The sequence below is a fragment of the Dasypus novemcinctus genome, chromosome 14 (genome assembly GCF_030445035.2).
Source record: "Dasypus novemcinctus isolate mDasNov1 chromosome 14, mDasNov1.1.hap2, whole genome shotgun sequence".
NCBI lineage: Eukaryota > Metazoa > Chordata > Mammalia > Cingulata > Dasypodidae > Dasypus > Dasypus novemcinctus.
The window spans coordinates 8641322-8664197 of record NC_080686.1 but is presented as its reverse complement, the minus strand read 5'-3'; the positions used below and the strand labels follow the sequence as shown (position 1 = coordinate 8664197).

At 40.8% G+C, this 22876-nt stretch overlaps 1 protein-coding gene and 1 non-coding gene across 5 annotated transcripts in view; both read left to right on the top strand.

Annotated features, from left to right (window-relative positions):
* LOC101433889 (zinc finger protein 596-like) overlaps nt 1-22876 on the top strand; it is a 96660-nt gene that overhangs the window by 61194 nt on the left and 12590 nt on the right. The gene's annotated exons all lie outside the window — the stretch shown is intronic.
* LOC131273390 (U6 spliceosomal RNA) lies at nt 3748-3854 on the top strand. Its single transcript, XR_009180585.1, has one exon. It is a non-coding gene; the product is annotated as a U6 spliceosomal RNA (small nuclear RNA).

The following is a 22876-nucleotide window of genomic DNA, read 5'->3' as shown; positions in this document are numbered from 1 at the left end:
TTGTTTTTGCTAGTTGTCTGCTCATCTTTGTTTTTGTTTTTGCTTGTCTGCTCATTTTTTTGTTTGTTTTTTTGCTTGTTGTTTTGTTTGTCTTCTTTAGGAGGCATGGGGAACCAAACCCAGGACCTCCCATGTGGGAGAAGGGCACTCAATTGCTTGAGGCACATCCACTCCAAAAACACTTTCATTGTTGTTGTTGTTTTAATTTTAATTTTTAAAGAAGTGTTAGATTACATAAATGTTACATAAAAAATATAGGGGATTCCCATATTTCCCACCCCACACCCTCCCATACTTTCGCATATTAACAGCATCCTTCATTAGTGGGGTACATTTGTTACAACTGATGAACACATATTGAAGCATTGCTACTAACAATGGACTATATTACATATTTTTACATTATAGTTTAGACTCTATTCCATACATTTTTGTATGTTATGACAAAATATATAATGGCTATATTTAAGCTATAGTAATGACAATTTTCATAAGTAAAAAAGAATACAATGTATATTTTTGTATTTTGGGGGCCCATTACATCATTTCAAAGATTCTCCTTTTCCATTTCATTAAAATTATTACAATGATTCTTATCTAAATTGATGAATTATTTATTTAAATTATGACATCTATTGTTGTGAATGTCCTTTTAGCTATTTTAATAACCAGTTTGGATTTTCTGATATTGTAGTTGGAAATTTAGCAATGTAATATTGTCACTTTCTCAGTTTATCTAGGGAGGTTCCCCCCCAGGTGCAGAAGTGTCTATTCAAATCTCTTGCCTATTTTTAAAGTGGCTTCATTGTCTTTTTATTTTTGAGATGTAGGACTTCCTTATAAATGCTGGATATTAGGTCCAAATATATTCTCCCATTGAGTAGGCTGCCTTTTCTATTTCTTGACAAACTCCTTTGAATTGCAAAAGTTTTAATTTTGAGGAGGTCCCATTTATCTATTTTTTTCTTTAGTTGCTCATGCTTTGGGTATAGAGTTTATAAAAGCATTTCCTACTACAAGACCTCATAGATGCTTCCCTACATTATCTTTTAGGAGCTGTATAAACTTGGCTCTTATATTTGGATCCTTGCTCTATCTTGAGTTAATTTTTTTTCTTTTACTTAATGGATATTGTACTTTCTTTTCGATAGAAATTCTTTTTTTTTTTTAACTGTATTTTTTGAACATACATAGATCACAAAAAATGTTACATTCAGAAAATATGAGAGGTTCCCATATATTCCCAACCCCCCCCACCCCACTCCTCCCACATCACCAACCTCCCCCATCATTGTGGCACACTCATTGCATTTGGTGAATACATTTTGGAGCACTGCTGCACCACATGGATAATAATTTACATTGTAGTTTAACACTCTTCCCCAGTACATTCAGTGGGTTATGGCAGAATATATAATGTCTAGCATCTCTCTGCAATATCATTTAGGACAAGTCCAAGTCCTGAAATGCCCTCACATCACATCTCTTCTTCCCTCTCCCTGTCCTCAGCAACTACTGTTGCCACTTCCTCCACATCAATGCTACGATTTCATCCATTACTAGTCAAAATAGTTCCATACTAGAATATCAGTAAGTGCACTCTAATCCATATTTTATTCCTCCATCCTGTGGACCCTGGGATGGTCATGTCCACTCCACCTGTATCGAGAGGGGGCTTAGATTTCACATGGATGATGGATGCAATTCTGCTTGCTGTTGCAGGCACTCTCGGTTCCCTGATGTAGTGGTTGACCATCTTCACCTCCCTGTTAGCTGACTTGGGTAAGTCCAACGAATCAGAGGGCAGTAGTTGCAACTTTGCTGAGGCGCAGGGCCCAGCTGGCACATGCACAATCCAGAGATTCAAGACCCTAGCATCTACCACAGGTTCAGTAAAAGCGACAGAAGAGGCATGGGTAGAAAGGTCACATCTGAGTCCAACTCCATCACACTCAGGAACACAAATTCCAAAGTAGGGCCCACTGACACAGCACTGAACTCCAGAGCCATCTGCCATGACCATAGAACCTGTGGGTCTCTGTAGCCCTCAGGAGCACCAGTACCTGGGGTTGTATCTACTTTGGCTGTCTCTGGGGTCCTCCTGAGGCATGCATAAGTGCAACCCCTCTGATGACCTCCTGATTCTTTCTTGAAGACTCTTCGCCATACAAACTCACTTGTCTTTGCCATTTACCCCTTTTATCCAAGGTCAAAAAGCAGTTTTTAACACATGATCCTACATACAGGCTGAGATATTCTGCTGATCTGAGTTGACCCTTTTATTCAATGTCTCTTTCTAGTTGCATCACCAGGTGGTGCTTCGACACCAGGGAGGCTCATCCCAGGAGTCATGTTCCACACTGGGGGGAAGGAAATGCATTTACATGCTGAGTTTGGCTTAGAGAGTGGCCACATTTGAGCAACATGGAGGCTCTCAGGAGGTAACTCTTAGTCACCCTGCAGCTCTACGCCTAGTACATATTTCAGGTACACAGGCTCATAAGCATAGTCATCAGTATCAAGGGCTCATGGTTGGACCATCCTTCTTCATTTGTCTTTGCCGTTGGATTTAGGGGATTGTTGCTGTTCCATGGGGGAATGTGATAGAACTCACCTGACTAGAAACTCAGCACTCCCTCAGTTGTTGTTTGTAACTGTAACTACTATGAAAATATCCAACATATATCTGAACATTTTTATGTATCCTATATACATGCCCTGGAGAACTCTCTCCCAACCATGTGTCCCCCATCAATAACACCCCACACCAGTGTTCCTCCCCTGCCATAGTTCAACCTCTCTGTGGTCCAAAACTTCTTCAAAAATGAAACCTAATATATTGCCAAATTCAATTAATAGGAAAATAAAATATAGTGATGGGTTTAAAACTTAGAAAAGAATATGTACTAATATAGAAAACTTAAAGTAAAAATAAACTGGTATATTAAAAAATGAAAACTAAAGCTTTATTTTGACATTTTGTCTTTCATCATTGCAGTAAGTGTTGCCATGTATGTATAGCGGCAAGGCAATTTCTTTCATTCTTCCTCAGTGTCTACATTCTTTTTTTTTTTTTTTCTAATTTTTAATTTTGTCTTCACGGAAGTTTTAGATCACAATAACTCACATATACAATATAGGGGACTCCCAATATCAACCCGTTTTCCCCCTTCCTAGCAATGATCTTTTTACATGTTCATGTTATATTTGCTGCAGCTGATATACAGATATTGAAACATAGCTTTGAAACATGGTTCTATTTTAGTTTACATTATAGTTTATATTTTAGACTACAATTTTCTAAGTTTTTAGTTGCCTTATGTTTCACGTTATGGTTTACATTTTAGCTTATAGACTTTTAAACATTTTTGGTGTAATTTAACATGTCCTATATCCATCATTGCATGTCCTATATCCATCATTGCATGATCTTGTGGAACACTTCCATTTCCCCCCAGATACCCTGATTCCACGTATTCTATACCTCTCTCCCTGTCCCCTCAAGGCCCACAGTGACAATCAATCTTCACTACTTGAAGGACCAGATTCCAGATACTTGCAACAATTTTGAGGGCTTGACATACTAGAGTGCCCTAACCCATTGACAGCCACCAATTCTCTCTAGAGAGACACAGTTACCTCTGTTTGAAAACATCAGGCCTCCCTGGAATATGGGTACACCTTTACACTTATTGCATGGGTCTCCACCCAATGATATAACAAACTATGACAAAATGAGCACCCACAGTGCTCGCTTCGGCAGCACATATACTAAAATTGGAATGATACAGAGAAGATTAGCATGGCCCCTGCGCAAGCATGACACACAAATTCGTGAAGCGTTCCATATTTTTCTATAGATTTGCCATATGATCCAGCAATTCCACGCTGGGTACATACCCAGTAGAACTGAAAACAAGGACACAAACCGATATATGCACACCAATGTTCATAGCAGCATTGTTCACTATTGCCAAAAGTTGGAATCAACCTAAATGCCCATCAATAGATGAATGGATTAATAAAATGTGGCATATACATACAATGGAATACTACTCAGCTTTAAGAACAAATATACTACAAACACACGTGATAACGTGGATGAATCTTGAGAATCTTATGTTGAGTGAAGCAACCCAGGCATTGGAGGACAAATACTACAAGACCTTGATGATATGAAGTAATTAAAGCAAGCTGCCTCAGAGAGCTAGAGACTGGATGATAGGCTTGAAGGAAATTGAGGCGGGGGGTGGTAAAGGAAGGATGTAAGCTGACACCTATATGGGTGAAATCTATGACGAGCTGGAGGTAAGTATTTGTACAAAGAAAGGATAAAATGGGGGAATAAGGTTACCTTTGGGTGAGGCTTTGAGGGCTTGATGGGGGCTAGGGATGGGAGGACGGGTAATATTGCCCAAGAAATTGGTGGAAGGTGGGGGAACATACGAACATAGGAGATTGTCAGGTATTTGGTTGAGAGTATAATACTGAGAAAACTTTCAAAAATATAATAAGGAAGGTTACCTGTTTAAGATGCTTAAAGGGGATAATCCGATGCAGGACATGCTCGTAGGGAGTATGTGAGTGCTCATTTTGCCATAATGGGTTATATCATTGGATAGAGACCCATATAATGAGAGTGAAGGTATACCCACATCCTAGGGAGGACTGATGTTCTCAAATAGAGGGAATTGTATCTCGAGAGAAAAATGGTGGCTCCCAATGCATTAGGGCAGTTGAGCATTTCAAGCCCTCAACAATGTTGCAAGTATCTCTGAACATGGCCCTTCAAGCAATGAAGAGTGATTGTCACTGTGGGCCTTAAGGAGAGGAGGAGAGATGTATTGAATACATGGAATCAAGCCAAACAAGGAAGATTGACTGTCACTGTGGGCCCTAAGGGGAGGGGGAGAGAGGTATTGAATACATGGAATCAATGTAACTGTGTGGGCAATGGAAGTGTTCCACAAGATTATGCAAGGATGGAGATAAGACATGTTAAACTACACCAAAAAATATATAGGGGCTGATAGGCTAAAATGTAAATCATAATGTAAAACATAAGATAACTAAAAATTTAGAAAGTTGTATAGTCTAAAATATAAACCACAATGTAAGCCCAAATGTTCCCTTTTTGAAAGCTATTGTCCCAATATCTGTACATCAGTTTCAGTAAATATAGTATGAATATGTAAAATGATTATTGCTGTGGAAGGGAAAAGGGTTTTATGTTGTATATGTGGGAGTACTGTATATTGTATATATGAATTGCTGTGATCTAAAACTTTTGTAAAGATAAGCTTAATAATTAGGAAAAAGAAAAGAAAAAGAAAGGACATAGACACTGAGGAAAAGATGGAAGAAGTTGCCTTGCCAATTTGCATAAAGGGAAACAATTATTGCAGTGATGGAAGGCAAAATAAGAGCAGCCCAGCACAAAAGAAAGTGCAGCCTGCCCAGGAATGGTGCTGCACACACAGAGAGCTGACACAACAAGATGACACAACAAAAAGAAACACAGATTCCCGTGCCACTGACAACAACAGAAGCGGACAAAGAAGACACAGCAAAATAGACACAGAGAACAGACAACTGAGGTAGGGAGGGGGTAGGGGACTGAAATGAAAAAAAAAAAAGCTTTTGCATGTTTTAATTTTTTGACACCCCAATTTATTTTTACCTTAATTTTTTCTAAATTAATATGTATTCTATATCTAACCTTTAAACTCACCGCTATATTCCATTGTACTATTAATGGACCCTGACAATATATTGGGCCTCATTTTTTAAGAAGTTTTGGATCACAAAGAGGTTCAACAATGGCAGGGGAGGAATACTGGTGTGGGATATTATTGACAGGGCACACATGGTTGGCAGGGAGTTCTCCAGGACATATACCCAGGGTACACAAAATTGTTTGGATATTTTCATAGTGGTTAAAATTAAAAACAACAACTGAGGGAGTGCTGATTTCCTAGCCAGGGGAGCTCTATCACAGTCTCTAATGGAACAGCAACAATCCCCCAACTGCAACGGCAAAGACCAAAAAAGAAGGAAGGTCCAACAATGAACCCTTGATACTAATGACTATGCTTGTAAGCCTGTACACCTGAAATAAGAACAAGGCCTAGAGCTGCAGGATGCCTAAGAGTTACCTCCTGAGAGCCTCTGTGTTGCTCAAATGTGGCCAGTCTTGAAGCCAAACTCAGCATGTAAATGCATTGCCTTCCCCCCAGCATGGGACATGACTCCCGGGGATGAGCCTCCCTGGTGCTGAGGGATTACTACCAAGTACCAGCTGATGATGTAACTAGAAAATTACCTAGAATAAAAGGGTCAACTTGGACCAGCAGAATATCTCAGTCTACATATAATACCAGGAGTTAAAAATGCTTTTTGACCTGAATCAAAGGGAGAAATAGGACAAATGAGTTTATATGACTATGAGTCTCCAAAAAGAGCCGGGAGGTTATCAGAGGGGTTGCCCTTATGCACACCTGAGCAGAGTCCCAGAGACAGATAAAGTAGATACAACCCCAGGTATTGGTTCTTCTGAGGGCTACAGAGACCCACGGGTTCTATGTTCATGGCAGATGGAACTCAGTGCCATGTCATTTGGCCCTACTTTGGAGTTTGTTTTTCTGTGTGATGGAGCTGGACTCAGATGTGATCTTTGTCCACAAGCCTCTCCTGTTACTTTTACTGGAACTGTAGTTGGTGCTGGGGTTTAATGTATACCCAGGGGACCTGAATCTCTGGACTGACCATGTGATACCCAGGCCCTGAGCCTCAACAGACTTGCAACTCCTACACCTTGGTTTTTTGGTCAACCCCCACCAGGGAGCCAAGAGTGTCTACAGCTGAAAGCAGGAGAAATGCATCCAGAATCCAAGTGGAATCTAAGCCCCCTCTTGATATAGATGTGGTGTGGACACAACCATTCTAAGGTCCACAGGATGGAGGAATAAAATATGGGTTAGGGTGGACTTACTGATATTCTATTCATGAACAATTGTGATTAGTAATTGAAGAAAATGTGGCATTGGTGTGGAGAAAGTGCCATGCTGGCTGCTGGGGGTAGGGAGTGGGAGTAAGAGATGAGATGTGGGGGCATTTGTGGGACTTTTGGAGTTGTCCTGGGTAGTGCTGCAGGGACAGTTACCGGACATTGTATGTCCTCCCATGGCCCACTGGGTGGACTGTGGGAGACTGTGGGCTATGGTGTGGACCATTGACCACGAGGTGCAGAAGTGCTCAGAGATGTATTCGCCGAATGCAATGAATGTCTCATGATAATGGAGAAGGTTGTTGTTATGGGGGGAGGAGTGGGTGAGGGGGGTGGGGGTATATGGGGATCTCATATTTTTTTAATGTAACATTAAAAAAACAAAGACAAAAAATTTTGTTTAAAAAAAGAGCACTCAGACTTCCCTAGAAGCCTTCCTCTGGGGCAGATGCCTCCCTTTAAGCATCTTAAACAGGTAATCCTTATTATATTTTCTGAAGAGTTTTCTCAACATTGTAATTTCAGCCACATACCTGACAATCTCCTATGTTCAACTGTTCCCCTGAGCCCTCCCCCCAATTCCTTGGGCCATCTGACCCATCCTCCCAACCCTAGCCCCTGTGAAGCCCTCAAAGTGCCACCCAAAGTTATCCCTATGCCCCCATCTTATCCCTTCCCTGTACAAATGCTTACCTCCAACTTACTATAGATTTCACACACGTAGGAGTCAGCTTGCAATCTTCCTGTGTCCCCCAATTGCCTTTAAGCCTACCCAGTTTCTAGCTGTCTGAGACAGCTTGGTTTCCTTATTTCATATCAGAGATGTCATGTAGTATTTGTCCTTCAATGCCTGGCTTGCTTCACTCAACATAAGGTCCTCTGCGGTCACCCCTCGGGCTGAAGTGTGGTTTGCTGGCCTGGCAGGGGAGCAGCCGCGGTAGGCCTAATTCCAAGCCACTGCCCCCATAATAGGGTGGCTGGTCGGACTCACCGCCACCCCTGAAGGGAGCTCGGCATGGGCACAGAGTGCCCTCGGGTCTCCCCTTCTCGGCAGCCATGCTTCCACGGCCGCCCCTCCTCCCGGATAGCGCCACACGATGCCTTATGAGGCAACACCCTTCTTCTTCTTTCTCCCTGCGCAGGTGCAGGGTGGAAAATTCCAGTCTGCCCTTTCCCCCCCCCCCCCCGACAGCAACAGCCAGGCACAAGGTGGGAAACTCAAGTCTGCCCTCTACCCCAGCAACAGCAGCCACCAATCACTAAACCCTGCCACTTCCCCCAGCAACAGCAACAGCCAATCCCTAATCACCACCCCTCCCCCATCCAGTACCTCCCACTGACCTTTCTCTGGCAACCAATCAGAACAGGGTGTGGCTTCGACCAATCAGCCTTCCCCAGACCCTATAAAACTGTTGCCTCTCCCTCAATAAAGTTGGACTTGCGTGTTTACCTTGTCTCCGCGGTAGTTCTTCTGCCGTGCGCCCTCCAGTCCTGAGAGCCCCCGACAAGGGCCTGGCCTCCCTTGTCCCCAGTTCGTCGCCTGCTTCTCCAGGCGACCCCCTCATCGCCGGCTTCTCCGGGCGACCCCCTCGTCGCCGGCTTCGCCGGGCGACCCTGTCAGCTGAACCGCGCAACCCCTGTGAGACCGACCCCTCGTCTGCTGCCAGACCGACCCCTCGTCCCAAGCGGGACCGACCCCTTGTCCCAAGCGGGACTGACCCCTCGTCCAAGGCTGGACCGACCCCTCGTCCGCAGCCAGACCCCACCTCGACCGACCAAGCCAGCTGCCGCAGCCCTCAAGATTCATTCATGTTATCCCATGTGTTTGTACTGTATTCCTTCTTATAGCTGAGTAGTATTCTATTGTATGTGTATACCACATTTTATTTATCCACTCATCTGTTGGGCATTTGGGTTTATTCCAACTTTTGGCAGTAGTGAATAATGCTGCTATGAACATTGGTGTGCATATATTGATTTGTATCCTTGTTTTCAGCTCTTCTGGGTATATGCCCAGCTGTGGAATTGCTGGGTCATATGGCAAATCTATAGCTAGTTTTCTGAGAAACTGCCAAACTATCCTCCAGAATAGCTGGATCCTTCTGCATTCTCACCAGCAGTGGATGAGTGTTCCCATTCCTCCACATGCTCTCAAACACTTGCAGTCTTCTCTTTTTTTGAGAGCCACCAGTCTTATGGGAATAAGATGGTGTCTCATTGTAGTTTTGATTTGCATTTCCCTAATGGCCCTAATGATTTGGAGCTTTTTTTCATGTGCTTTGTCACCATTTGTATTTCTTCTTTGGAGAAGCATCTGTACAAATCTCTTGCCTATTTTTAAAATGGGCTGTTTGTCTTTTTATTTTTGAGATACAGAGTTCTTTATATATGCAGGATATTAGTCTCCTGTCAGATATATTATTACCAAATATTTCCTCCCATTTGGTAGGCTGTCTTTCCCTTTCTTGACAAACTCCTTTGAGGTGCAGAAGGCTTTAATTTTGAGGAAGTCCCATTATCTATTTGTTCTTTTGCTGCTCGTGCTTTGGGCGTCAAGTTCATGAAGCCATTTCCTATTAAAGTTCCTGTAGAAGCTTCCCTATATTGTTTTCCAAGGTCTTTATGGTCTTGGCTCTCCTTATATTTAGGTCTTTGATCCATCTTGTGCGGTCACCCCTCGGGCTGAAGTGTGGTTTGCTGGCCTGGCGGGGGAGCAGCCGCGGCAGGCCAAGCTGCTGCCCCCATAATAGGGTGGCTGGTCGGACGCACCGCCACCCCTGAAGGGAGCTTGGCATGGGTGCAGAGTGCCCTCGGGTCTCCCCTTCTTGGCAGCCATGCTTCCGCGGCCGCCCTTCCTCCCGGATGGCGCCACACGATGCCTGTGGGGCGGCACCCTTCTTCTTTCTCCCTGCGCAGGCGCAGGGCGGAAAATTCCATTCTGTCCTTTTCCCCTCCCCCGACAGCAGCAACAGCCAGGCATGGGCGGAAAAATCCAGTCTGCCCTTTTCCCTTCCCCCGACAGCAGCAACAGCCAGGCGTGGGCGGGAAACTCAAGTCTGCCCTCCACCCCAGCAACAGCAGCCACCAATCCCTAAACCCTGCCCCTTCCCCCAGCAACAGCGACAGCCAATCCCTAACCACCACCCCTCCCCCGTCCAGTACTGCCCACTGACCTTTTGCCGGCAACCAATCAGAACAGGGCATGGCTTCGACCAATCAGCCTTCTCCAGCCCCTATAAAACTGTTGCCTCTCCCTCAATAAAGTGGACTTGCGTGTTTACCTTGTCTCCGCGGTAGTTCTTCTGCCGTGCGCCCTCCAGTCCTGAGAGCCCCCGACAAGGGCCTGGCCTCCCTTGTCCCCAGTTCGTTGCCTGCCTCTCCAGGCGACCCCTTCGTCGCCGGCTTCGCCGGGCGACCCCGTCAGCCGAACCGCGCAACCCCTTGTGAGACCGATCCCTCGTCTGCTGCCGGACCGACCCCTCATCCCAAGCGGGACTGACCCCTCGTCCAGAGCTGGACCGACCCCTCGTCCGCAGCCAGACCCCACCCCACCTCTACCAACCGAGCAAGCCGTCGCAATCTTGAGTTGATGTTTTTATAAGGTATGAGATGGTAATCTTTCATTCTTTTGCATATGGATACCAGTTCTCCAGGCATCATGTGTTGAAGAAGTCATTCTCTCAAAGTTGAGTGGGTTTGGTGGCCTTGTTGAATATCATATGGCTGTATACAATCTGAGGATCAATATCAGAATTCTCAATTCGGTTCCACTGGTCAGTTTGTGTATCCTTGTGTCAATACCATACAGTTTTCACTACTGTAGACTTGTAGTATGTTTTGAAGTTGGGTAGTGTGATTCCTCCAATTTCATTTTTCTTTTTCAATATGTCTTTGGCTATTTGGGGCCTCTTTCATTTCCAAATAAATTTCATAGTTTTTCTAGTTCATTAAAAAATGCTGTGTTGATTTTTATTGGGATTACATTGAATCTGTAGATCAGTTTTTGTAGGATAGACATCTTAATAATATTTAGTCTTCCTATCCATGAACAGGGAATAGTCTTTCATTTATTTAAGTCTGCTTTGATTTCCTTGAACAGTATTGTGTAGTTTTCTGTGTATAAGTCCTTTATATTTTTAAATTTATTCCTTGGTATTTAATTTTTTAAATTTACTATTGTAAATGGTATTTGTTTCTTGATTTCCTCCTCAGATTGATCATTATTGGTGTACAGAAATGCTACTGATTTTTGCACATTGACCTTATGACTTGTGACTTTACTGAACTCATTTATAAGTTCTAGAAGCTTTGTTGTAGACTTCTCAGGGCTTTCTATGTATAGGATCATGTCATCTGCACATAGTGAAATTTTTACTTCTTCTTTTCCAATTTGGATACTTTTTAAGTCTTTTTCTTGCCACAGTGCTCGAGCAAGTACTTCTAACAGTGTTAAATATAAGCAGTGATAGTGGGCATCCTTGTCTTGTTCCTGATCTTAGAGGGAAAGATTTTAGAGTTTCACCATTGTAAATGATGGTAGCTGTGTGTTTTTAATATATACCCTTTATCAGTTCTGAAAGTTTCTATTCCAATCTTTTTTTCCCTTTTTTTCTTCTTTTTTATTCTTTTAAATTTTACATTAAAAATATGAGGTCCCCATATATTCCCCATCGCACCCACCCCACCCCTCCCACATCAACAACCTCTTCCATCGTTTCGGCACATCCACTGCACCTGGTGAATACATTCTGGAACACCACTGCACCACAAGGACAGTGGTCCACATTGTAGTACACACTCTCACGCAGTCCACCAGTAGGCCATGGCAGGACACTTCTATTCCAGTCTTTCACAGTGTTTTTATCAAGAAAGTGTTCTGTATTTTGTCAGATACTTTTTCTGCATCTATACAGATGGTCATGTGATTTTTTTTTCCTTCAGTGTGTTTATGTGCTGTATTACATTAATTGATTTTCTTATGTTGAAGTGTTCTTGAATACCAGGAATGAAACCCACTGGGTCATAGTGTATAATTCATTTAATGTGTTGTTGAGTACAATTTAGCAAGTGTTTTGTTGATGTTTTTATCATCTAGCTATATTAGAGAGATTGGTCTGTAATTTTCCTTTCTTTGGTGTCTTTGTTGGGCTTTGGTATTAGTGTAATGTTGGCATCATAGAATGAGTTAGGCAATATTCCTTCTGTTTGGATTTTTTGGAAGAGTTTAAGCAAGATTGGTGTTAGTTCTTTCCGGAATGTTTGGTAGAATTCACCTGTGAAGCCATCTGGACCAGGACTCTTCTTAGTTGGGAGATTTTTTTTTTAATTTCCTTGTCTTTATTTATTTTTTAATGTTTTATTTAAAAAATATGAGGTCCCCATATACCCCCCACCCCTCTCACCACACTCCTCCCATAACAACAACCTCCTCCATCATCATAGGACATTCAGTGCACTTGGTGAATACATCTCTGAGCACTGCTGCACCACATGGTCAGTGGTCCACATTATGGTTTACACTCTCCCCCAGTCCACCCAGTGGGCCGTGGGAGGACATACAATGACCAGTAACTGTCCCTGCAGTACCACCCAGGACAGCTCCAAGTCCTGAAAATGCCCCCACATCACCTCTCTTCTTCCCACTCCCCACCCTCAGCAGCTACCATGGCCACTTTCTCCATCTCAGTGCTACATTTACTTCCATTACTAAGCACAATAGTTCCAGAATAGAATAGCAATAAGTCCACTCTAATCCCTACTCTATTCCTCCATTCTGTGGACCCTGGAATTGTTGTCTGCTCTACCTCTGTATCGAGAGGGTGCTTAGATTCCCCTTGGATGATGGATGCAATTCTCCTGTTTGCAGTTGTAGGCACTCTTGGCTCCCTGGTGTGGTGGTTGACCTTCTTCACCTTCCTGTTAGTTGGCTGGGGTAAGTCCAATAAACCAGAGGGTAGGAGTTGCAAGTCTGTTGAGGTTCAGGGCCTGCCTATCACATGAACAGTCCAGAGATTCAGGTTGCCTGAGTATACACTAAACCCCAGTGCGAACCACATGTCCAGTAAAAGTGACAGTAGAGGCTTGTGGGCAAAGATCACATCTGAGTCCAATTCCATCACACTCAGGAACACAGACTCCAAAGTAGGGCCAACTGACATGGCACTGAAGTCCATCTGCCATGACCATAGAACCTGTGGGTCTCTGTAGCCCTCAGAAGAACCAATACCTGGGGTTGTGTCTACTTTAGCTGACTCTGGACTCTGCTGGGTTGTGCATAAGGGCAACCCCTTTGATGACCTCCTGGCTCATTTTTGGAGACTCATAGCCATATAAACTCATTGGTCCTTTCCATTTTCGCCTTTTATTCAAGGTCAAAAAGCATTTTTAACTCCTGATATTACATGTAGGCTGAGATATTCTGCTGGTCTGAGTTGACCTTTTTATTCAAGGTCATTCTCCAGCCACATCATCAGCTGCTACCTGGTAGTAATCAGTGCCAGGGAGGCTCATCCCCAGAGTCATGTCCCATGCTGAGGGGAAGGCAATGCATTTACATGCTGAGTTTGGCTTCAAGACTGGCCACATTTGAGCAATATGGAGGCTCTCAGGAGGTAACTCTTAGGCACCCTGCAGCTCTAGGCCTAGTTCTTATTTCAGGCCCACAGGCCCACAAGCATAGTCATTAGCATCAAGGGCTCCTTATTGGTCTTAGCCATTGCATTCGGGGGATTATTGCTGTTCCATTAGGGAATGCGACAGAGCTCCCCTGGCCAGGAACTCAGCATTCTTCCAGCCATCGTTCCCAACTAACCACTATGAAAATTTCCAAAGATTTTTATGCACCCCACACATATGCCCTGGAGAACTCCCAACCACGCGCCCCCCACCAATAACACCCACACCAGTATTCTTCCCCCACCACCATCGAACACCTCTGTGGTCCAAAACCTTCCTGAAAATGAAGCCCAATATATTGCCAGGTTCCATTAATAGTAAAATGGAATATAGTGATGGTTTTAGAGGTTAGATATGGAATACATACTAATGTAGAAAAATTAAAGTATAAATAAATTGGGGTATCAAAAAGTTAAAAAAAGAAAAAACTTTGTTTTTGATGTTTTGCCTTCCCTCACTGCAATGTGTTGTCCTATATGCACATTGGCAAGACAACTTCTTCCATCTCTTTCTCAGTGTCTACATCCTTTCTTTTTCTTTTATTTCTAATTATTAAGCTTGTCTTCACAAAAGTTTTAGACCACAGTAATTCATATGTACAATATACGGTACTCCCACATATTCAGACACTTTGTCTCTTCCCCAGCAATAATCTTTTTACAAGTTCATACTATATTTACTGCAACTGATGTACAGATATTGAGACAATAGCTTTCAAACAAGGTTACACTTGGGTTTACATTGTGGGTTATATTTTAGACTATACAATTTTCTAAATGTTTGCTTATCTTATGGTTTACATTATGATTTACATTTTAGCCTATAGGCCCCTATACATTTTTGGTGTAATTTAATATGTCCTATATTCATCCTTGCATAATCTTGGGGAACACTTCCATTGCCCACAGTTACACTGATTCCACCTCTTTAATACCTCTTTCCCCCTCCCCTCAGGGCCCACAGTGAAAATCACTTTTCATTGCTTGAAGGGCCATGTTCAGAGATACTTGCGACAATATTGAAAGCTTGACATGCTCAACTGCCCTAATGCATTGGGAGCCACCATTTCTCTCAAGAGATACAATTTCCTCTATTTGAGAACATCAGTCCTCCCCAGGATGTGGGTATACCTTCACTCTCATTATATGGGTCTCCATCCAATGATATAACCCACTTTTAGAAAATGAGCACTTGCACACTCCCTAGAAGCCTACCCTGTGTCAGTTTCTCCCCTTTAAGCATCTTTAACAGATAACCTTCCTTATTATATTTTTGAAAAAGTTTTCTCAACAATATACTCTCAACCACATACCTGACAATCTCCTATGTTCATATGTTCCCCCACCCTTCCCCCAATTTCTTGGGCCATATTACCCATCCTTTTATCCCTAGCTCCACTCAAAGCAGTTGGGAGATTTTTAATGACTGATTCTATCTCGTGGTTGGTTTGTTGAGGTCATCAATTTCTTCTTTCATTAATATTGGCTGCTTCTGTATTTTAGGAATTTGTCCATTTCCTCTAAATTGTCCTTCTTGTTGGAATATAGTTTTTCAAAATATCCTCTTATGATAATCTTTTTTTCTGTGGGGTCAATGGTGATATCCCCTTTCTCATTTCTTATTTTGTGTATTTGCATCTTCCCTCTTTTTTCTTTGTTAGTCTAGCTAAGGGTTTGCCAATTTTATTGATCTTCTCAAAGAACCAGCTCTTTGTTTTGTTTATTCTTTTCTATTTATTCTATTTCATTTAGTTCTGCTCTGATCTTTGTTAATCTTTCCTTCTTCCTTTGGGTTTAGTTTGTTGTTTTTTTTACTAATTCCTCCAAGTGTGTGGTTCTTCAATTTAACCTCTTCTTCTGTTTTGATGTATGAATTTATGGCTATAAATTTCCCTCTCAGTATGGGTTTTGCTGCATCCCATAAGTTTTGATATATTCTGTTATCATTTTCATTAGTTTCAATGTAGTTACTGATTTTTTTTAGATTTCCTCCTTGACCCACTGTTTTCCTAAGAGTGTATTGTTTAACTCCATATCTTGGTGCCACATCTGGATCTCTGGCCCCTGCAGATTTCCAGCTTCATTCCACTGTGGTCAGAGAAATTATATTTATGATTTCAATCTTTCTGAATTCACTGAGACTTTCTTTGTGGCCTAGCATGTGGCCTATCTTGGAGAGTGATACAGGTGTGCTTGAGAAGAATGTATACCCTGCTGTATTTGGGTGTAGTGTTTGGTATATGTCTGTCAGGTCCTGATCCTCTAATATATTGTTCAAAGTCTTTGTTTCTTTATTGATTCTCTTTTGAGGTGTTCTGTCCAATGGTGGTAGTGGTGTAGTAAAGTACCCCACTATAATTGTAGAGGCATCTGTTCCTTCACTTAGTTTTTCCAGTGTTTGCTTCATGTATTTGGTTGCACCATTGTTAGGGGCATAAATTTTTATGGTTGTTCTTTCTTCTTGAAAGATTATTACTTTCACTAATATATAGTGTCCATCCTAGTCTCACAATAGTTTTGCATTTAAAGTCTATTTTGTCCGATGTTAATATATCTACTCCTGCCCTTTTTTGGTTATTGTTTCCCTGTAAGATTGTTTTCAAGCCTTTCACTTTCAATCTCCTTGAATCCCTGGGTCTAAGATGTGTTTCTTGTAGACAGCATATAGATGGGTCATATTTCCTTATCCAGTCCTCCAGTCTGTGTCTCTTAAGAGGTGAGTTTAATCCATTGACATTCAGTATTGTTACTTTCAAAGAATTACTTATATTAGCCATATTTTCTTTGGATTTGTGTTTGTCATATTTTGTTTGATTTTTTTTCTCTTTTTGTCTTTTTAGTTGTTCTTATACTCTCCTTGAATTCTGTCTCTTTTCTTTTTTTCTTTCCTCCTGCAGAGCTTCCTTTAGTATTTCTTGAAGGGCAGGTTTGTTGTTGGCATACACTCTTAGTTTCTATTTATCTGTCAGTATTTTGAACTCTCCATCATTTTTGAATGCTAGCTTTGCTGAATAGAATATTCTTGGTTGGAAATTTTTTTCTTTTAGTACCTTGACTATGTCATACCACTGCCTTCTTGCCTCCATGGTTTCAGATGAGAAATCAGCACTTAATCTTATGGAGCCTCCCTTGTATGTGATGGTTCTCTTTTCTCTTGATGCTTTTAGTATTTTCCCTTTGTCTTGAGCATTGGATAATTTGATAAGTATATGTCTTGGGCTAGGCCTGTTGGGATTTATGCTGTTTGAGGCACATTCTGCTTCCTGGACATGTGCATGCATCTCCCTCATTTTCAGCCATTATTTCCTCCAACATCCCTTCTGCTCCCTTTCCATTTTCTTCTTCTTCTGGGATGTCTATAATGCGTATGTTTGTGCATTTTGCATTGTCATTCATGTCCCTAAGTCCCTGCTGGATTTTTTCTATCAATCAGTTCTATTCTCTGTTTGTTTTCTGATGTACTGTCTTCCACATCACTAATTCTTCCCTCTGCCTCTTCAAATCTGCTCTTATTTGCTGAGAGTATATTTTTGATTTCTTGAATTGTGCAGTTCATCACCATCATATCCATTATGTTTTTGTGTATGATTACAATTTATTCTGTATGCTCTTTATATGTTTTCTTAATATCCTTAATCTCTTTCTTCACTTCATTAAATTGGTCCTTGATATATGTTTTGAGAGCTTTGATTAGTTGCTCGATGTTCCACTCCTCTTCCTGGTTTTTAGTTTTTTCATTGGATTGGGCCGTGTTTTCCTATTTATTGGTATGGTTTGTGGCTTTTTGTTGATGTCTGGTCATCATTTTATCTTGATGGTTTTGTTCAGTTGATTACCTTCTTCTAGTCTCAGGGCCTAATTAGTTGTTTTTGTTTGTGTATTAAGTCTTCTCTTTGTCACTTTTTCTTCTAATTCTATTTCCATGTTGTTGCCTAAGTTCCCTTGAAGGAAAATATTAGGATCAGAGAAAGCAAAGGGGGTAAGAAAAGAAAAGATATAGTAGTAGTATTGATAGTAAATGTTAGCAGAAGAACCATGTGAAGTCGAGGAGGATGTATATTCAACTCATGTAAGCTGTGTAGATTTATAACAGTAAGAAAAGTGGAGTACCTATAATGAGATAGTAAACTGAATATGGGGAGGAATATAGTATGAATTAAAAGGCCAATGTGGTCAGGAGAGAGGGAAAGAGAAAAGAAAGGACAATAATATAAAGAGTGAATAAAAGAGGATAGAATAGCGGTATTAGAAATAAAAAGTCAGAAAAATTGGGCGCTAAACAAAGAGGTGGAATGTAAGAGAAACAATAAGTGATGGTGGATAGAAAGATGTAAAGGAAAAGGGATAGCATTTGTAGCCAAAATTAGTACACACAGAAAAGAGGACAATGAAGATGAGGAAATACAGCAAATAAGAAATGCTGCCTGCAGCACCTAATATAAAAAAAGAAAGAAGAAAAAAGTAAAAAAGGGGGGCAAAGTAAGGAAAAGAAAAAGAAAAAAGATAAAAGGGTTGTGGAAGGATAAAGAGGAAGGAAAAACAAGGAAACCAACAAAAAAGACCAGACAAGGCCTCAAGCAAGAAATCCTCTTTGCAATGGAATAAACTGCTTAGGAGTCTGACCTTCCCTCTTTCCCCCTTCCTCACTTCCCTCTTGTCCCAGGGCAGCAGGAAGATCCCATAGGAGGTTCAAATGGGTCCCTGGTGAACCAACTCACCACAGAAAATAATGACTCTTAATTTCTTGAAAGAGAGCACCCACCCCTTGCCAGGAACCCTAAATATGCTATTGGAAGCCTGCAAAGCAATCCTACTGTCCCTCTCCCTTAGATGTGCTACAGGAGGGCTAATTTTTTGACTCCATCTTCTCCCAGACCAAGTTTCCTATCCCAGGGCGTTTAGATAAATCAGGCTTTCTCACCAGATTCGCCTCCTTTCTTCCTAAGCTCTCCCAAGCTAGGTGATATGCTCCTCCAAGCTCAAAAGAAAAAGGAGGGGTGGGACCAGAAAATTGATCCTGCACTCCTCAGGCTCCTCTGCACCTCCCACCAAAACCCTCCCACTCCCGGAGTTAGTCTGAGACCAGAGGGCTAGAGGAATCATGGGTTTTGGGGAGTGCTGGATTCGGGAAATGGAAGCCTGAGATATTGCAAATTCCAGTATATGGGTCTGTGGAATGTGGGTTACAGGGGTTCAGGGAACACGGGCTTGGGGATCACATGTTTGGGGAATATGGGGCTTAGGAACTCTGCTACACGTCCAGCAGTTTTCATGGAATGCTGCAGTCCTCAGCCCTAGGGGAAAGGGTTTTACCTTCCTAGAATTTCCAACTTCAGTGTTAGAAACCTGCAATTTTACCTTGATTGAGCACTACTTTTGTCGCAGTCTCTCCAGATCGACATCCAGACATCTCCTGCTTTGTAGGTTCTCGAAAGAGCCTGCTCCAGCAAGGTTCTGACCCCACTCAGCCAGTCCTTTGCAGGAGAGATTATGGGGGTGTACTCACTCAGACCCCATCTTGCCCTGCCTCCCTTGAGTTAATTTTTGTATAGGGTTTGGGATGGTGGTTCTCATTTTTTTTTGGATCTGGATATCCAATTCTCTATGCACCATTGAAAGAGGCCTCTCTCTCCTAGCTGAGTGGGCATGGTGGCCATGTCAAATTTCAGTTGCCTGCACATGTAAGGATCTGTACCAGAATATCAATTTGGTTGCTTTCGTCAATACCATACCATTTTGATCACTGTAACTTCATAGTATGTTTTAAAGTCAGGTAGTGTGATTCCTCTGATTTCATTTTTCTTTTTCAGTATGTCTTTAACTATTTGGGGCTCCTTGCCCTTCCAAATAAATTTCATAGTTAGCTTTTCCAATTCAGCTTTTCCTGTTTAGCTGTGATAATTGTTATTGGGATTGTGTTAAATCTGTAAATCAGTATGGGTAAGATAGACATCTTAGTGATGTTTAGTCTTCCAATCTGTGAATAGGGAATATTCTTCCATTTTATTTAGGTCTTCTTTAATTTCCTTTAACAATGTTGTATAGTTTTCTGCATACAAGTCCTTTACATCTTTAGTTAGGTTTATTCCTAGGTATTTGATTATTTTGGTTACTATTGTAAATGGAAGCTTTTTCTAGATTTCTTTCTCAGATTGCTCATTATAGGGTCACAGAAATGCTACTGATAAATTTGTGCATTGATATTATATCCTGACACTTTATTGACCTCATTTATCACCTCTAGAAGCTTTGTTGTAGATTTCTCAGGGTTTTCTATATATAGCCTCATGTCATCTGCAAATAGTGAAATGTTTACTTTTTCCTTTCAAATTTGGATGCCTTTTATATCTTTTTTTCCCCTAAATGCTCTAGCAAGTACTTCTAACACAATGTTAAATAAGATTGGTTATAGTGGGCATCCTTGTCTTGTTCCTGATCTTAGAGGGAAAGCTTTTAGGATTTCACCATTAAATGTTAATTGTGGGTTTTTCATATATATCTTTATCATGTTGAGGAAGTGTTTTTTTGAATGCTATCTTTTGAAATGTTTTTGTCAGGAAAGGATGCTGTATTTTGTTGAATACTTTTTCTGCACCAATAGAGATGATCATGTAAATTTTTTCTTTTGACCTGTTAATGTGATGTATTACATTGATTTTCTTATGTAGAACCCTTCTTCCTTACTAGGGGTGAAACTCACTTGGTCATAATGTATAATTTGTTTGATGTGTTGTTGAATATGATTAGCAAGTATTTTGTTGAAGATTTTTGCATCCAGGTTCATCAAGTGATTGGTCTGTAGTTTTCTTTTCTTCTGGTATCTTTATTTGGCTTTGGTATTAGGGTGATGTTGGTATGATAGAATGAGTTAAGCAGTATTACCTCCACTTACATTTTTTGGAAGAGTTTAAGCAGATTTGGGGTTAGTTCTTTCTGGAATGTTTGGTAGAATTCACCTGTAAATCCATCTGGTCCGGGGTTCTTCTTAGAAGGGAGACTTTTGATGTCTAATTCTTGTCTTTTCTTGTGATCCATTTCTTGTGATCCATCAACTTTTTCTTTCAGCAATGTAAAGACAATTTTTTTCTTTCATCAATCCATTTCATCTGTTATACATCTTGTTGGTATACAATTTTTCAAAGTATCCTCTTATGATGCTCTTTATTTCTGTGGGGTCAGTGGTAATATCTCCTTCCTCATTTCTTATTTTATGTATTTGCATCTTCTTTCTTTTTTCTTTATTAGTCTAGCTAAGGATTTGTCAATTTTATCAATCATCTCAAAGAACCAATTTTTGGTTTTGTTAATTTTTTCTACTGCTTTCTTACTTTCAGTTTTATTTAGCTCTGCTCTGTCTTTGTTATTTCCTCATTTTTTCTTGCTTTGTGATTAGTTTGTTGTTCTTTTTCTAATTCCTCCAGGTGTGCAATTAGGTCTTTGATTTTAGTGCTTCTTTTTTAATTTAGGCATATATGGCTATAAATTTCCCTCTCAGCACTGCTTTTGCTGCATCCCATAGGTTCTGATATGTTGTCCTGTCATTTTCATGTGTTTCAAAGTAATTAATGATTTCTTTTACAATTTCCTCCTTGACACACTAATTGTCTAAGAGTGTGTTGTTTAACTTCCTTATCTTTGTGCCTAATCTGGTTGTCTATCCCTTACTGATTTCCAGCTTCATTCTATTTTGGTCAGAGAAATTATTTTGTATAATTTCAAACTTTCCAAATTCTTTGAGTTGTTCTGTTGCGTAGTATGTGGTCTATTCTGGAGAATGATCCATATGCATTCAAGAAGAATATATGTCCCACTGCATTTGGGTGTAGTGTTCTGTATATGTCTATTAGGTCTAGGGCCTCTAAGATATTATTCAAGCTCTTTGTTTCTTTATGGATCTTCTGCCAAAATGGTTTGTCTATTAGTGATAATGGTGTATTAAAGTCTCCCACTGTAATTGTAGAGGCCTCAATTTCTCCATTTAGTTTTCCAATGTTTTCCTCATGTATTTTGAGGTGCCTGGGAGGTGCATAAATGTTTATGATTGTTCTTCTTGATAGATTACCCCTTTTATTAAAATATAGTATCCTTCTTTGTTTCTTAAAATACTTTTGTATTTAAAGTCTATTTTGTCTGATAGTAGTATAGATACTCCTGCCCTTTTTTGACTTTGTTTGCATGTAAAATTGTTTCTAACCGTTCACTTTCAGCTTCTTTGTGTCTCTGGGTATAAGGTGAGTTTCTTGTAAACAGCATATAAATGGTTCATATTTCCTTATCTGTTCTGCCAATCTGTATCTCTTGATTGGAGAGTTTAAGCCATTAACATTCAGTTTTGTTACTGTCAAGGAATTACTTACATTAGTCTTATTTTTCTTCAGGTTTATGTATGCCATATGTTGACTTTATTTCTCTTTTTATCTTTTTAGTTATTCTTACACTGTCTTCCAACTCTCTGTCTCCTGTTTTTTCCTTAATCTGCAGAACTCCATTAAGTATTTCTTGAAGGGCAGATTTGTTATTGACAAACTCTCTTAATTTCTGTTGATCTGTGAATATTTTTATCTTGCCCTCATTTTTGAATGCCCATTTTCCTGGATAGAGAATTCTTGTCTGGAAGTTCTTCTTTTTTCACACCTTAACTATGCCATACCGCTGCCTTCTTGCTTCCGTGGTTTGAAATGAGAAATCAACACTTAATCATATTGAGCTTCCCTTGTATGTGATGAATCTTTTTTTCTCTTACTACTTTCAGTATTCTCTCCTTGTCTTGAGTATTGGACGGTTTGATAAGTACATATCTTGGGGTAGGCCTGATAGGATTTATTCTGTTTGGGGTGTGCTGCACTTCCTGGACATATATGTCCATGTCCCTCAATAGAGTTGGGAAGTTTTCTGGCATTATTTCCTCCAATACCCCTTCTGCCCTCTTTCCCTTCTCTTCTTCATCTTGGATGCCTAAAATGCATACATTTGTGTGTTTCTAATGAGTGAAATGAAGGAAAAAGAAAAAGGGGAAAAAAAAGAGAATCCATAAAAAATTTTAAAATAGCAGGTCCAAAAATACCTAAAACAAAACAACAGAATCTCAGTCTATACGGTACCTATCATAATGTGCTGTGTGCCTGGTAATTCAGTGGATCACTCCCTGGATCCCTTCTTTTAGGAGGGTCTGGACTTGAACTAGGGACCTTCTATT